This window comes from Hyperolius riggenbachi, chromosome 4, assembly GCF_040937935.1.
Source record: "Hyperolius riggenbachi isolate aHypRig1 chromosome 4, aHypRig1.pri, whole genome shotgun sequence".
Lineage (NCBI taxonomy): Eukaryota > Metazoa > Chordata > Amphibia > Anura > Hyperoliidae > Hyperolius > Hyperolius riggenbachi.
In genome coordinates this window covers 91,240,399-91,252,434 of record NC_090649.1, presented here as the reverse complement: position 1 = coordinate 91,252,434, position 12,036 = coordinate 91,240,399, and the positions used below count along the sequence as shown (strand labels likewise).

At 49.2% G+C, this 12,036-nt stretch overlaps 1 protein-coding gene across 4 annotated transcripts in view; it reads left to right on the top strand.

Annotated features, from left to right (window-relative positions):
* The window catches only part of GREB1 (growth regulating estrogen receptor binding 1), a 198,631-nt gene that overhangs the window by 153,586 nt on the left and 33,009 nt on the right, over positions 1-12,036 (top strand). The gene's annotated exons all lie outside the window — the stretch shown is intronic.

Here is a 12,036-nt window from a genome sequence, read left to right as displayed (position 1 = left end):
TCCGAGGATATATTGGCGTGGGAACATTTTTTTAAAGGTACAGGTAAGTATTTGTGGTTAATTAAGATTATTAAAATAATTTTCTCGTGGTTGTGTTTTTATTTCATTTAACCCTTTGTGGAAATGGGTAAGGGGTACAAAGTAGCCCTATACTCATTTCTCCTGGGAGGGGGGTGGGCATCTGCTGTGGGTCCCCTTCTTAAAGGGGACTCCCAGATGCCACCATGAACCCCCCCCCCCCAGGGAGTCGTCGCCCCCACCTCCTCCTGGGGCACCGGAGGTGGGGAAGAGCCCCTTGTCCATGGATTGGACAAGGGCTCCGTGGGGGAGGGGGAGGCTTTGCCGCCCCTCCCCCCCAGAGCCCCCCCATACCATGGACCATGCGGGCTGGTATAGCTCAGGGTGCGAAGCGCCAGTCGGCCGGGGCTCCGCATTCTGGCTATCCCAGCCTGCATGGGAGACAAGGGGTTACAGAGGCTCGGGAGGGGGGGGACCCCACGTCGTTTTTTTTTTAAATTTATTTCCCACACTCAGAAGATTAAAAAAAAAATTGATAGCAAATTTTAAAAAAAAATGACGTGGGGTCCCCCCTCCCGAGCCTCTGTATCCCCTTGTCTCCCATGCAGGCTGGGATAGCCAGAATGCGGAGCCCTGGCCGACTGGGGCTTCGCACCCTGAGCTATACCAGCCCGCATGGTCCATGGTATGGGGGGGCTCCGGGGGGGAGGGGCGGCCAAGCCTCCCCCTCCCCCCCGAAGCCCCTTGTCCAATCTATGGACAAGGGGCTCTTCCCCACCTCCCTTGCCCCAGGTGGAGGCGGGGGCGATGACTCCCTGGGGGGGGGGGGTTCATGGTGGCATCTGGGAGTCCCCTTTAAGAAGGGGACCCCCAGATGCCCACCCCCCTCCCAGGAGAAATGAGTATAGGGGTACAAAGCACCCCTTACCCATTTCCACAAAGGGTTAAATGAAATAAAAACGCAACAACGAAAAAAGTCCTTTAGTGTTCTAAATTAACCACAAATACTTACCTGTACCTTTAAGAAAAAATCCCACGTCAATCAGGTCCCACGACAGTATCCTCTATCTTGCGATCTTCTGATACATGTTGATTGAAGATCTCCGCCGCCCCGACGCCACACACGCCGCCTCCGCCGCACTGCTCTCAGCTATGCTAAGTATAGCTGAGAGTTGCGTCTATGCGTCTATACAGACGCATTAGCGCTAGCTGCCGCTGCCCTCCCTGCCTCCCCCCACCTGTCACCCTCACCCATGCTGGCACCCAATGCACCCATGGGTGCCAGCATGGGTGAGGGTGACACAGGGGCGTAACTAGGTCCCACCGGGCTCCCCTGCAGATTTTCTGAGCGGGCCCCCCCCCCCCCCCCCCCCCCCCCGGGGCCCGCTCGCGGCCGTTTTGTGGGTGCTGGAGGGGTGGCAGCATGAGGGGAAAGCCTTGCCCACAGTCGGCGGGGAGAGGGGTAGTTCCCCCCTCTCCCTCACCTCGGGGCTCTCCCCTCCAGCTCGTAAGTGTCTGTGGGGCTGTGGTGGGCAGCGAGCGGCGGGCAGATACATACCTGCTTCCGTGCGTTCCATCGGAGACTTCTCCCTCTAGCGGCTGACGTCACTTCCGGAAGTGACGTCAGCCGCTAGAGGGAGAAGTCTCCGATGGAACGCACGGAAGCAGGTATGTATCTGCCCGCCGCTCGCTGCCCACCACAGCCCCACAGACACTTACGAGCTGGAGGGGAGCGCAGAGGGGAGAGCCCCGAGGTGAGGGAGAGGGGGGAACTACCCCTCTCCCCGCCGACTGTGGGCAAGGCTTTCCCCTCATGCTGCCACCCCTCCAGCACCCACAAAACGGCCCCGAGCGGGCCCCAGGGGGGGGGGCCGGGCCCCCCCGCGGGCGCAGGGGCTGCAGGGCCTATTCCTACGCCCCTGTGACAGGTGGGGGGAGGCAGGGAGGGCAGCGGCAGCTAGCGCTAATGCGTCTATATAGATGCATAGACGCAACTCTCAGCTATACTAAGTATAGCTGAGAACAAAAAGCATCTTTAAATTTTGGCTCCAAGGCTCCCCATTGGTTCCTTATCGACCAATGGGAATCCTCCTGATCCCCATTGGTCTGTTAAGGAACAAATGGGGACCATTGGAGCTAAAATTTAAAGATGCTTTTTGCTCTTAGCTATACTAAGTATAGCTAAGAGCATTGAGTGCGGCGGAGGCGGCGTGTGTGGCGTCGGGGCGGCGGAGATCTTCAATCAACATGTAACTGAAGGTCGCAAGATGGAGGATACTGTCGTGGGACCTAATTGACGTGGGATTTTTTTCTTAAAGGTACAGGTAAGTATTTCTGGTTAATTTAGAACATTAAAGGACTTTTCTCGTTGTTGTGTTTTTATTTCATTTAACCCTTTATGGAAATGGGTAAGGGGTACTCCTGCACCCCTATACTCATTTCTCCTGGGAGGGGGGCAGGCATCTGGGTTCCCCTTCTTAAAGGGGACTCCCAGATGCCACCATGAACCCCCCCCAGGGAGTCGTCGCCCCCACCTCCTCCTGGGGCACCGGAGGTGGGGAAGAGCCCCTTGTCCATGGATTGGACAAGGGCTCCGGGGGGGAGGGGAAGGCTTGGCCGTCCCTCCCCCCCGAAGCCCCCCCATACCATGGACCATGCGGGCTGGTATAGCTCAGGGTGCGAAGCCCCAGTCGGCCGGGGCTCCGCATTCTGGCTATCCCAGCCTGCATGGGAGACAAGGGGTTACAGAGGCTCGGGAGGGGGGACCCCACGTAATTTTTTTCAAAACTTTTCCCACACTCTGAACATAACCCAAAAATTTTAATTTAAAAAAAAAATAAATTAAATTTTTCAATTTTTTTTTTTTAAAATATTGTTTCCCAGTATCTTTTTAACATATCCTGCAAATTTGGTGTTGCTAGGATTTAAGGGGACTTTGCTATTAACTGCTAAAGTCGGTGGAAAAAGTTTCCACGGGAATGTCAGTACGCGATTTAAATAGTTACATTTCCTTTGAAGATTTAAGATCGATTTTCTCAAAAACTATAAGGTCTTTTTGAACAATTTTTTTTTCTTCGTGTTCCCACTATTTTTCTTAACATTCCCTACACATTTGGTGTTTCTGGCATTTCAAGGGGCTTTGCTATTAACCGCTAAAGTCGGCGGGCGTTTAATTTTCCCACGGTCAGAAGAAGAATATTCAAAATCGATTTTCTCAAAAACTATAAGGTCTTTTTGAAAAAAAAATTTTTCCTCTTGTTCACAATTTTCTTCTTAACATTCCCTGCAAATTTGGTGTTTTTAGCTTTTAAGGGGGCTTTGCTATTAAACATTAAAGCCGGCGGGCAGATATTTTCAAAACGGCAGCAAAGCAAGGGTTAAAACGAAAATTATCGTTTGGGAGCAATACAAATATAAACGATAAATATCGTTTTTAAAGCCGGCGCCGTTTTTTAGCTGTCAAAAACGAAAAATAACTAGCGATAGTGGTTCTCTATGGGGCGCCGTTTTTTAACTACGATAACTGGCGCCATTTTTAACGGACCCGGTGGTGTCGGTCTGTCCTAAATTATCAGCGTGTGCTAAACGTCATGACGTAGCAATCACGTGCCACCACGGTAGGGCCGCGTTGCTCATGCACTATAGAACTTTCAGTGTCAGAAACCAGCTGATTTTGGAGACATGCGCAGTTGCCCTATAATATTGTGCTGCCCTTCCCTGGAAACAACGCCAGGAGTTATGAAAAGGACTGCACCATTTTCCGTATGGACTGCACCATTACTTCAGTACTGCAGCAAGTAACAGCCGAGTACAGCCAAGTAACATGAGGGGGTGGGACATTGCTTGGCTATTGCTTGCTGAAGTATTAAAGTAATGGTGCAGTCTGTACAGAGAATGGTGCATCCCATACAGAGATTGGTGCATCCCATACAGAGAATGGTGCAATCCTTTATGGGTGCTTCTGGGCTGGGCAGCATACTATTACAGGTGGCAACTGCGCATGTCTCCGAATTAGCCGTCCATCAGCTGGTTTCTGAGACTGAAAGTTCTATTGCACACAAGAAATGCAGACCTTGCGTGCTGAAGCATGATTGGTACAACATGACATTTAGGGCATGCTAACAATCCAGTGCATACCGACACCACACCAGATTTTATTCGGCAACAGCAGCAGCTATTTTTTCCATGTTGGACTATGCCTGACATTGGACCTATGCAGGAAACGGCCAGTGCTGGACATATTCCGACCTGCGATAGGAAAGGGTTAATTCCTGGCGTAGGGGGCATTGTTGGGCCTCGTCTGGTTTCTACAGCTTTAATGAAATTACAAAGCTGTAAACAATCACTTGCTATTAGGCCATTACATGACCTGTCCGGGGGGAAGGCTGTGCTCCTGTGATGCCATAATGAAGAAACACAGCTTTATAATGTATGGAATTTCCTGAGGACTTCTTGTTAGAACTAACGTCCAATAAATGGCAAATTTCCTGTTTGCATGCTAAACAGACTGTGACTCAAGGTACACACGTCCCGAGGTCACTGATGTTATTGTTAGTGATTCATAGTCATAGACAACTAATGTCCAACCTTTATGGATCTTCTATAGTGGTCTCTGCCATGGTGCACCTCTTAAAGGATACCTTAGCGCTAACTGCATTTAAAAAAAGGACACCTGGGCTCGAATCACAAAAGGGTGCTAACTCAGTTAGCACGCCCAAAGCTTTTATTGATCGTGCGCAAAGTTTAGCGGTGCGCGCAAAACGTTGCACCGGGTGCGCTTAAAATGTTGCACTGGGTGCGCCCGAAACGTCGGTGTGACATTTAAGCGCACTCGGTGCAACGTTTCTCGCACACCGAGCAGCGCTTAAACTTTGCACGTCCTGAAGGGCTATAGACGTGCTAAGGGACTTTTAGGCGTGCTAACTAAGTTAGCACCCTTTTGTGAATCAAGCCCCTTCTGTGAGTAAGGGGAGTTGTGCAGAGGTCTACCGCACCTCCTGTGCCCGGCGTCACCCTCTGTTCTCCTCCAATATGCTCCGTTCTTTCCCTTCTGGTCCGTGCAGACAGTGAACTCCGACCCGGACATACTAGGTTGTGCATGCGCAATATGTCTGCTTGTTCGCCTTGCACCTTGGGTGCCCAAGTGGACATACTGCGCATACGCAGCGTAGTATGTCTGGGTCAGAGGTCACTGATCGCTCCGACCAGCTGGGAAATAACTGAATAAATTGTAGGAGAACAGAGGGTAATGCCAGGGCACGGGAGGTGCAGTAAACCTCTGCACAACTACCCATACTCACAGAAGGCTTCCTTTTTTTAAATACAGTTAGCGCTAAGTTATCCTTTAAGGCCATTCATCACCTGACTTGGCGGCTGATTGATCATCTGATTCAATTCAACTAATTTCAGCACAAAATTGGTCAAATTTATTGATCGAACATGCTGCAAGATGTCGGACCAGCGTGGTTGATTGGGTGTGCAGCGGTTGCGATATTGGGACAAGTGCCGAACACAAAGGAACCATCGGCGCTAATGTGAATGTGCCCCCCACCTGTGAATTTAATACTTTACCAGTCCGCTTTCTTCTGCTGCGGTCCCCATGCAGCTTATGCATTGCTGCTAGACTTCTGTAAAGCATGCGGCGCATGTGATGTTTGCCTAACCTTAAAGGATACCCGAAGTGACATGTGACATGATGAGATAGACATGGGTATGGACAGTGCCTAGCACACAAATAACTATGCTGTGTTCCTTTTTTCTTTCTTTGCCTGACAGAGTTAAAAATCAGGTATGTAAGTGGCTGACTCAGTCCTGACTCAGACAGGAAGTGACTACAGTGTGACCCTCACTGGTAAGAAATTCCAACTATAAAACACTTTCCTAGCAGAAAATAGCTTCTGAGAGCAAGAAAGAGATAAAAAGGGGAATTTTTTATTAGTGAGGGTCACACTGTAGTCACTTCCTGTCTGAGTCAGGACTGAGTCAGCCACTTACATACTTGATATTTAACTCTTTCAGGCAGAGAAAGAAAAAAAAGGAACACAGCATAGTTATTTGTGTGCTAGGCACTATACATACACGTCTATCTCCTCATCATGTCACATGTCACTTCTGGTATCCTTTAACCCCTAAGGACTCCCCATAGACCCCCGCATCCAATCCTTAACCCCCATTACTTTTGCTGCTATAGGTGGCAATGGTAAAAGCCACAATTAGCGGCTTTAAACAGTAAATAGCACCTGTAAACCTTAGGCCTCTCCAGGCGCCCAAATTCCCATTTATAGGTGCTAATCGTGTTTTTTAGCAGGGCACCTCCACCGCCCTTTTACCTGCTTCTGCTCTCAGTGTGGGAATAGGCTGAGAGGGAGATAACACAAGGTTTAGTACCCGGCAACCAAGACAAGACACAGAACATTTATATTGTGCTTTTCTCCTGGCAGACTCAAAGCGCCAGAGCTGCAGCCACTAGGATGCGCTCAGTAGGCCATAGCACTGTTAGGAAGTCTTGCCCAAAGTTGCCTTACTGAATAGGTGCTGGCTTACTGAACACAGCCAAGATTCAAACCCTGGTCTCCTCTATCAGAGGCAGGGTCCTTAACCAATAGACTATCCAGCCACTGTACACTATTCAAACACAAAGAACTTTATTTTGACAGGTCTGACTTCTCTTTGTGCTTTCCTGCTTTTGCTGTCTATTGAGTACGGCTTGATATCCTTCCGTCCAGACTTCCTCTAATTTAGAGTGACAGGCGCCCTGCCCTAGATAGCAGGTGCCACATAGTGGCAATGTAATGGTAACAATACATCTATTCACCCAGAGGCAGGATATAATGTATTCTGTGTAGATGGCCTGTCATTTTCCTGTAATCGATGTGCTCATCTCTCAGAGGGATCAGCCCAAAACACCGTTCCATCTTGTATCCAATCTATCCCTGTGTTATTATCCCGCTCATATTCCCCCTTATCCGTCATCCCCTCTGTAGCGGCTCATTTTCTTCTGAATGCCTTGTTGCATCTCCCCGTCTCACAATCAGAGTACAGAAGTCTTCCTGTGTGTTGCGTGGCAATCACTGATGATAGAGTTCCCGGCTATATTTAGAAGCCGCCGCTGTATTGTTACTGAAACAAATATTCAGTGTGCCTATTTGGCAGTGGGGGGTTGAATGGTATATTGTTTCTCTTGCTTACATAGAAGAAGATTGCATTTCTTAGCTCAAGTCTGCCTTTATCAAATGTAATACAGGTGAAAGAACAAGATAGGAACTGTAGGTTCTGTGCGCCCCTGTGCCTCCAGTGCCCCCCTCTGTGTCTACCTGTGCATCCAGTGTATCCCTCTGTGTCACCTCTGTGCCTCCAGTGTCCCTCTCTGTGTCACCTCTGTGCCCCTCTATGCCTCCAGTGTCCCCCTCTGTGTCACCTCTGTGCCTCCAGTGTCCCCCACTGTGTCACTTGTGCCTCCAGTATCCCCCTCTGTGTCACCTCTGTGCCCCCAGTGTCCCCCACTGTGTCATCTGTCTGCCTCCAGTGTCCCCCTCTGTGTCACCTCTGCCCCCCTGTGCCTCCAGTGTCCCCCTCTGTGTCACCTCTGTGCCTACAGTGTCCCCCACTGTGTCACTTGTGCCTCCAGTGTCCCCCTCTGTGTCACCTCTGTGCCCCCAGTGTCCCCCACTGTGTCACCTCTGCCCCCCTGTGCCTCCAGCGTCCCCCTCTGTGTTACCTCTGTTTTTCCTGTTCCCTCAGTGCCCCCCTCTATTCCACCTCTGTCCCCCAGTGCCCTCAGCATACCGCAGCAAAATGTAATGTTACATGTTTTACAAACCATTTTTTTCTTTGAATTTTTTTTAATTGATTTTCTCAAAAACTACAAGATGTTTTTGAATTATTTTTTTATTTATTACTTGTTGCCACATAATCAAATTTTACGTTTCCGGTCCATTTGTATCAGCGAGTTCTTCATAACTCGGGTGTTCATAAGTTGGGGACTACCTGTACAGGGAGTTTCTGACTTATGAACAACCCACTGATACGAACAGCACGGAAACGCAACATTTGATTCTGTGGGAACAAGTCAAAACTTTTTTTTTTTAAGTTTTTGAGAAAATCAATAAAAAAAAAATCAAAGAAAAATGTTTTTTTTTTTAAGTAAAATGACATTTTGCTACGGTGCACTATACTATATAGTGAGTTCCGAGGTGTACATATATATTTTATACATTTTAAAGCAAACCTGTGATCCAGAGTTGGGACGCTCTGGAAATTTGCGTCCGCGCTCCCATCAATGAAGGAGCGCTGCCACACTGTGTAAGCTAAATTAGCACGCAACAATCATCACTAGGACAGAAAGAGCCACACATGGGGCAATGATGATACAAAGGGACACAGTGGGGGGACAGAGGTGGCAGAGAGCTGGACACTGAGGGAATAGAGAGGACTCAGAACACTGAGGGAACATCAGAACAGAGGCAGCATGGAGGGGGACACTAAGGGAACAGGGGAACACAGGTGACACGGATGGGGACGCTGAGGGAACAGGAAAAACAGAGGTGACACGGGGGGACACTGGAGGCACAGGGAAACAGAGGTGACACAGAGGGGGACGTTGAGGGCACAGGAGAACAAAGGTGACACAGGGGGAGACGCGTACATCAAAAAAGGGCGTCGGGAAAAAAGGGCGCGTGGTGTAAACGATAAACAGTATTATCGTTTATAGAAATATTGTGTAGAATTTCGTTTAGAAATAGTGTTTTAAGAATTTTTAAATCACTAAATAATGTGTATGAGATCGGCAATTCTTAAAACGTTAATCTTCCCTGTTTGTAAACTGAAACTTATATTTATGTTTGTTAAAAACCCTCCCTGTACCTATCCCTAACCCCTAGACCCCCTGTTGGTGCCTAAACCTAAGACCCCCCAGATGGTGCCTAAACCTAAGACCCCCCCAGTTGGTGCCTAAACCTAAGACCCCCCTATTGGTGCCTAAACATAAGACCCCCCTGTTGGTGCCTAAACCTAAGACCCCCCTGTTGGTGCCTAAACCTAAGACCCCCCCCAGTTGGTGCCTAAACCTAAGACCCCCAGTTGGTGCCTAAACCTAAGACCCCCCCCAGTTGGTGCCTAAACCTAAGACCCCCCTGTTGGTGCCTAAACCTAAGACCCCCCTGGTGGTGCCTAAACCTAAGACCCCCTATGGATAATAATGTTTTACAGATATTAATAAATAAAAAATGTAAATAAAAAAATGTAAATAATTTTTTTAGGTGGATAATAATGTTTTAGAAATGTTTTAGAAATAGTGATTTAGTATCTTTATAAACGTTATTCGTCACAGGCTCATTTTGTAAAGTTAAATCATCACAAACATAGTAATAATCCTTAAAAATCTCCGGGCGCCGTTTGTTAAAATGTTAATAATCTCCGGCGCCTTTTTTTCCCTGTTCGGCGCCCATTAAACGATATTTATAATGGAAGTGAATGGGGCGCCCTTTTTGTCCACTTGTCTCATGCGCCCAAATCTGCTGCTTCCCGGGGGAGACACTGGAGGCACAGGGGAACAGAGATGACACAAAGGGGGACACTGGAGGGGCAGGGGAACAGAGGTGACACAAAGGGGTACACTAGAGGCACAGGGGAACAGAGGGGGATACTGGAGGCACAGGGAAACAGTGGTAACACAGAGGGGGTCACTGGAGGCCCAGGGGAAACAGAGGTGACACAAAGGGGGACACTGGAGGCACAGGGGAACAGAGGTGATATAGAGGGGGACGTTGAGGGCACAGGAGAACAAAGGTGACACAGAGGGAGACACTGGAGGCACAGGGGAACAGAGGTGACCCAAAGGGGGACACTGGAGGCACAGGGTAACAGAGGGGGATACTGGAGGCAGAGGGAAACAGTGGTGACACAGAGGGGTACACTGGAGGCACAGGGGAAACAGAGGTGACGCAGAGGGGGACATTGGAGGCACAGGAGGGCATAGAGGAGGTATGGGGAACAGAGATGACACTATGTTTCAACTTATGGACAGATTCAGGTTAATAACAAACCATAGGCTTGATTCACAAAGCGATGCTAACAGTTAGCACCCTGGCGAAAAGCCCCTTATCACGCCTAAACTCAGTTTAGGCATGATAAGTTTAGGCGTGATAAGTTTAAGCACCAACTGGGTTAGCACCGCAGTGCACAGCTGATCAAAAGTTGTGCACTAGCAAAGTCTGGTGCACTTCGCATAGAGTTTAATGGCGCTGCTTGGCGTGCGGGAGTTTGCGCGCGTTCTAAACTTATCTAAATTTATCACGCCTAAACATATCACGCCTAAACTGGCTTTTCACCGGCGTGGTCAGGGCCGGCCCGCCCATGAGGCGGGGTGAAACTTTTGCCTCAGGCGGCACTTCTGGGGGGGCGGCACCCGCCCGTCCGTGGGTGTGGGGGGCCGCCCGGGCTGGAGGGGATAGCAGGCAGGAAGGAGGTATTGGGCCTAGCGGCGGGGAGGGGGTCGGACCCCCCCCCCCCTCCCTCGCCTGGGTCCCCCGTCCTCCGCTCCCCTCCAGCTTTAAAAAGTTACGTTGCTGGCTGCAGCTATAAGAGGCAACGGGCGGGGATCACTCACCTCTTCCTCGTTCCAGCGTGCGCTCCACTGAGGTCACTTCCTGCGGCGTAGCAGGAAGTGACGTCAGTGGAGCGCAAGCTGGAACGAGGAAGAGGTGAGTGATCCTCGCCCGTTGCCTCTTACAATAGCTGCAGCCAGCGACGTAACTTTTTAAAGCTGGAGGGGAGCGGAGGATGGGGGACCCAGGCGAGGGAGGGGGGGGTCCGACCCCCCCTTCCCGCCGCTAGGTCCAATACCCCCTTCCTGCCCGCTATCCCCTCCAGCTCGGGCGGCCCTCCACACCCACGGCTTGAGGGGGGGGGGGGGGCGATTTCTTTAAAGCTTGCCTCAGGCGGCCAAAAGTCTAGGGCCGGGCCTGAGCGTGGTGCAATGGTTATCACGCCTAAAGTCTCTAACTGGGTTAGCACCGCTTTGTGAATCGAGCCCCTACAGTCCCTATCTCGGTCATTAACCAGGGACTACATGTATAGCACATTATTTAGCATACACTTATTGTACTTTAAGCAGCATATATAGTACTATGAATTATATAAACCCACCCAGTAGCAGCAATATCAGCTGAACATTTGATGAAGCTAAATAATCAGAAGTTGCCTAGAGCAAAGCAAACAAGGACAAATGGCCTACAGAGCGCTGCTGTCACACACATTTCAATCCTGCCATCCTACAAATGGGTGATCCCTGTTCAGACCAAACAAAGGACACATTTAATTGTTATATATTACATAAATCTACATTTTACAGACATGCTAAACAGCTCATTAGCTACCGTGGCCAAACTGACTTTATCACATTATCTTAAGAGCAGAGGCAGTTATTCAATGAGGAGATTACACTTGTGAAGGCTGAGATGGGGATAAATGACACAGCCACCGGGATGTCCCCAGAGTTAGATGGCACACTAACTGAATGCTACAATAATAAAGGTTCTAAAATAGATGCAGAAATTATTCCAATATTTGTGATGTATTGGCCCAATATATAGAGAGGCCTTTATTGTAATATCTGTGCCAGTGAATTACCCAAAGCCGAGTCTCCGTAAATCTCTGTCAGGCCTGGGGCCCACTATAGATCGCTCCTGTGCTTGCAATCCCGCGATCGCCTTGTGCGGTCTTTCCCGACATGTTTGGAAGTGCTGTACAATCTACCGACGGCGATTGTACAGCGTTTCCAATTGTTTTTATTATTACTATTTTGTGTTAAATCAAGTTTTATCCCTTTAGCAGCCAATTTATTTAGAGGCATGCAAGTGCTCCATGCCAGTTTATTATACCACATGTTTTATTTCTTATTTGTTACATTTCCCTGCATCTAATTAGTACTGCTGTAATGTGTATTTATGTCCACTTGTCACTAGGGGGCATTGTGAGACAATTACAGAAGACTTCTGCTTTCAGTTTCTATACTTTCTG